Source organism: Conger conger, chromosome 12 (genome assembly GCF_963514075.1).
Source record: "Conger conger chromosome 12, fConCon1.1, whole genome shotgun sequence".
Lineage (NCBI taxonomy): Eukaryota > Metazoa > Chordata > Actinopteri > Anguilliformes > Congridae > Conger > Conger conger.
This window is the reverse complement of record NC_083771.1, coordinates 30,981,996-30,987,339: the sequence shown is the minus strand read 5'-3', so window position 1 is coordinate 30,987,339 and position 5,344 is coordinate 30,981,996.

The window sequence follows — 5,344 nt, the reverse complement described above, 5'->3', positions numbered from 1 at the left end:
GGGGGAGCGGAGGGAGGGCGGAGGGAGGAGGAGAGAGGGGGAACAAGAAGAGCACCGTGCGGATCACTTTCATGCATTTGCTTTAACCCCACACACAGCATCCTCTCCACCTATCTCCAACCTCATGTCCCCACCTCAGTATTGGAGAGAAGCATGTGTGTGTTTGCAGAAAGAGCTGCACTGTCCACTGATGTAAACAGAGCTCTCGATATTGTGTGTGTGTGTGTGTGTGTGTTGGACACTGTTCCAGGGTATGAGGGAGAGAGTCCTTGTGAAGCATGGTGTATCAGTGGATCAGGATGGCGTTCTACCATCACCATAAGTTGGTGCAGAACGACTTCAGTTGTGTGAATTTAAGAATCCAAATCCAGGCCTGGTTTTCTTTTCTCCTGGCTAATTAGTGCAACTGATTGTTCAGACTCTCTTCACAACTGAAGAGTAAAGGGAGGGTGGAAAACCAGCAGTTCTCTGCCCTCAGCGACCGCAAGTTTCTGATTCCGGCTCTACAGCATGCCACAACCTCAGGAAGATAAAAACCACCATACACCTTCTCCACAAGGGGGCGTACTTCAAATCACGCTGTCTTTGAATCACGCTGTAACCCTGATACACTACAATAGCACAGTCTCTCTCCCTCACAGGGGCAACGTGTGTGTGTGTGTGTGTGTATAATGTCTCAGTTGTGCGATTCATCTGACACTAGCAATACATTCCCTCAAACAAATCCCAAGTTGGCATGTTTTCCCCCTCAAAACTGGACCGAGGGGCTTTAGGAAGACGGAGGCCTGTGGCACAGTGGGGGAAAGGCGCAGAGATTTTGGGAGACGAGGGTAAAGTCTGGGCACGTTTGACTGAAAGTGACTGGTCTTCCTTCAGAGTCTGTGAACTCCGGGCATTGCGATGAGCCTTGTGTGTGACTGGGGCAGAAAAGCTTTAGGAGGGCGCTGGTGGCTGGCTGCTAGGCTCCTTTTATAACTAGACACCCGCCTCCCGAATATATAATAATATATGAGATTATATTTATTTTTCAAAACCAGTTAATGTGTATATTTTTGTGATTTTTATTTTGTATGTTGTATATTCCGTTTTATAATATTCTCTTATCTCAGTTTTACACTCTTATTTTTCATGTTGTTTTTTTTTGTCTTGCTAAAGACTTGCTTTTTTCTGCCGGCAATCTAATTGGCTGACAGAGGCAGCCACTCTGGCACAAAGACACAAACGCAGCCTGGAAAGGCCTGCAGCCTCAGATTGTGTAAAAGTCTCTTGGTGCAATAGAAAGAACCTACAGTTCGATTGGACTGATGAAAGAATTATTGTCTGCAATGTTTATGCTTTAAGGACCGCCCGTACTGACCTCCCATATGGATACTGCTTAATTTATTTATTTATTTATTTGTTTCTCTACAGTCCGGGAAGCAAGCAGGCACGCACAGGGAAGCTAAATCTGGGTCCTTCTGTGGGCTCCTTCCACTCTCTGGCCCATCACTGCTGCTTTTGGGATGAACTTGAATGGATGGGCCAGACGTGCTCTCCCTAGGGCGGTGGCTCCACTGCAGTAGACATCGAAGGTACCCCTTTTTCAACCATAGTATTGGTCTCCAGCACTTTCAATAACCACTGTGAGATTTTGTAGCAAACTTCCACCCCATTCACCAACCTCATCCCTCATCAGACTGTGAGATTTACCAAACTCTGCCCCCCTCCCCAAATGTTGACTTATTGAGGTTTTGGCGCAATAGAGGTAATGTTTGGAGGTGATGTATATATATAATATGATGGGGTTTATTTGCCCACAATATTGCTTTTTAGAATCAAGTACCTTAAACAGGAGTGTATCTGTGACTTATTCTGTTTGTTTTACCAGAGGACGAGAGGTGTCACATATCACCTCTGCCTAAAAGGCTTTCTCTGGGTAGGGTGGAGGCCAGTTTTGGGTTGCTGTATATTAGGATTGCAAAGGGACTAAACTGGACTTATGAAGGGAATTGATTAAGTATTTGTAACTTTAAACTGTGGTTTGTTGTTGTTGCTGTGCTTTTCTAGGTTTTTTTCATTTTTTTTGGGAAGGGGGGGGTAAGAGGTAGTGTGGACCCTCATCAACGCTGTGTCAGTGTTGAGTCCACCCACCTCTCCTATGTTGCAGTGTTTTATTTGAACAAAACATAAATGGAACTGTAATTATTCAGGTGCTCAAACATCTGGTAAAGTAGTGCCTATGGCTACAGATGTAGACAGGTGATAAAAGTGATTTTGTTTCATTCTGGGACTTTTTTTTGGTCAAGGTCAAGTACCCTGGTGTACATGTAGTAACATAATTTGTCCACTTGGGGGAGGTCCTTCTTAATTCCAAGGATTTCTACCTGCTCCCCCCCCCCCCCCCGGACAAACACTGTGCCAGCAGTAACCAAGATGGCAGATTCAGAGTTACTGTCCCTGCGTTAATGAACCTTAGGTTCTGTGGCAGAAACTCCTTTCGAAAAAAAGACCTGGGAGGAACGGAGAGTGCGCTTTCCCTAGTTACGGGATGGACTCTGCCTCGGAGGTGAAGCTATGTCATTCCAAAGAATCTTTTGTCCTATTCCAGGGACCAGTGGTTCAAGCTGACACTCACATAGCTAGTGTTTAACTTTTCCAGCAGGTGAAATTATAACAGACAGCTCTTTTTCAAACTGCTGGTGTATTTCAGTGATTAAGCGTATCTGGAAAATGGATGTGAAATACTGTATTGGAAATCAACATTTGTTACTACATTTCTAAAAGAGATAGTAACTTTGAAGTAGGATGGGGAAAATGATTCTGGTGTAAGAAGTACTTCCATTCATACAAGATGAAGGTTGTATTTTAGATATGTACTTGTACACTTACAAATGTCTCTCCTCAAATGGATGTCGATAAAAAAAAGAAAATGCAAGAACAGACTGTTTCCAGGGAATATGAGAATATGATGTGGTATCTCCTTATTTGTGCCTTTATGCCATCTAGTGGTAACATTAAGGTACTGTTGTTACATTGGGGGAGCCGGTCGGTCAAGCAGTCAAAGTCAGTGAGGGAAATTGCGGCTGTTTAATCACAGCCAAAAATAAATAAATAATGTATATAATATGTTTAAAGAAACATGCATTAGACTAATCTTTGCATGGTCATGCAAGTGTTTCATGAATGTTGCCTCAAAAAAAAAAAAGATAAAACAAAAAAAACAACACTAATAGGACAAACAAATTTGCATCCTTGTCATTATTTGTGAGTGTGACATTTAATGAAAAGGCTGTGTTGTCTCTATTCCTTGGCAATTCCGTGTTCAATTAAAGCACAGAGTGGTTTTAGCCTTTTTGCTCACAATAACACATTTTAAAGTAGCACCTTTTTAAATTTTTCAGTACTTGCACAATGTTTTTTTCTGTTTCTATTACTTCTTGGGATTAAGATGAAAAGTAATACTGTTGATGGCTGATGGCAAATGGCTTTGTGCTTTGATTGAACCCACCCAGCCCCCCTTTCCCTATCCTCCATGCAGTGGTCAGTAACCCGGATGCATTTCTCAGTCTGCAGAGTAAACTGGGATCTAGCTGACTGGGCAAAGGTGGGAACGAGCACTACTGCCACCCAGTTTAAGATTGAAATCCCTTTGTACATAAAGTCAGGGGGTTTGATTTGATACGTTAATCCTGCTTTTCCAAAAACTTTCCGCTTCTGAGGAATGCGGCAGGAAGGGAGTTTAGATCCAGGTTTTTCTTTTTTGGTTTACTTATTTGTATTTATTTATTTTTCATTTTTCCAGAGTTGTGCTTGTGTTAGCGCACAGTTGATGATTACAATGTGGTTAGGGTTAAAAATGTAGAGGTGCACTTCCAGGGACAGGACCCATTGAACCGCACACGCCCACACAACTGTGTGCTGCCAATCACTGCTTATTTATTCATCTGTTCATGTATTTATTTATGTATTTATTTATTTGTTGTGGGACCGTGTGCAGCTCTCAATATCTCATGGCAGATGTCTTTGATATAAGTGAGCCAGTAATTTCCCTCCCTGGGCAGAATTTTTAAAAAAGCAACAAATGATTAATAACTGACTTCTTGGTTTTCTGTACTCTCTTTTTTATATGTTATTAATTTACTGCTCCAGTATTTTCTCCCTGTTACCTTTTCACTTGATGTTTTTCATTGTTAATCTATTGTTGTGGTGCAGTGTCTCAGTCATTTTTAATGACCATGAAATTTGGGCACCATTGTAGTGACATTGGATTAGGTAACCTGCCCAAATGTTGTTGGTTTGCATGACAGTGTGTTGCACCCTCAGCCAGTGTACTTTTTGCTGTGCAAAGGAAGTATAATAGATAAAGTAAAAGTTAAAACTTGATGTGGCAAGTCAAGGAACCCGCCCTTCTCCTTCTACCCACAGTCTCCATGGGGTCACAGAGCCTTATGTTTCCATTTAACCAATATTCTGTGTGACCATCTGGACTCACATAGTTAAGCACTTTAGCAGGGAAGGAGGTGTCACGGGGGGAGGACTAGTCAAACAGCCATGTCCATGGATATGCTTCAGTTTTGCCCTGTCACTTGTGCTTCAGACCAACCCCCCCCCCCCCCCCACACACACACACACACACCCCACCCCTATTTTTGCTCAATGAAGTCCCATCAGTTGATATATGGGGAACTAGAGTGAGTCATCATTGTTGTCTTTTGTTTATTTACTTTGTGTTGTTTAGTTGTATTTCCCTCTCTTGCAAATACAATGAAGAATATAAGTTTTACCCCTATTTTCTATTTGTCTGCTTCTTTGTTTATGTATTTATTGATTTATTTATTGTTCTGGTTTGAATGTCTAGCCTCATTTCAATGGTTGTAGCAATTTGGGGTTTTTTTTTGGTTTTTTTTCAGATTTCAGATTATAGAGTTTGGCATGTTCTGAGCAGTTACTTTTGTACTGTAAAAAGTAGGATGTCAGTAATTGTGAAAAGCACTATTATTGGTTTTTTTTGTTTGTTTGTTTGTTTTGTTTTTTGTTGTTGTTGTTTTTTTTTACTTTATTTGGGGAAGGGGGCCAGAGCACAGATATAATGTTTGAAGTGTAAATGTAGAGTACCTCCATTTCCCCTGGCATGTGTTAATTTAAAGCAATGTGTACATATTGTTTTATAATTACCGTCTTAAAGAGTTTTGAAGAAGTATATTAAGAAGACGATATTAATAAACTGAGATATATTTCTCTACTTTAAAAAGAAAAATGTGTGTTTGCTGATGTGTCTTTATTGTCAGCTATGTTCACTGTCCTGTTATATTTTTACATTTTAGTTAGATTTAATTTAGTTAGATGCTCCCAAAGTCCAGGAAGA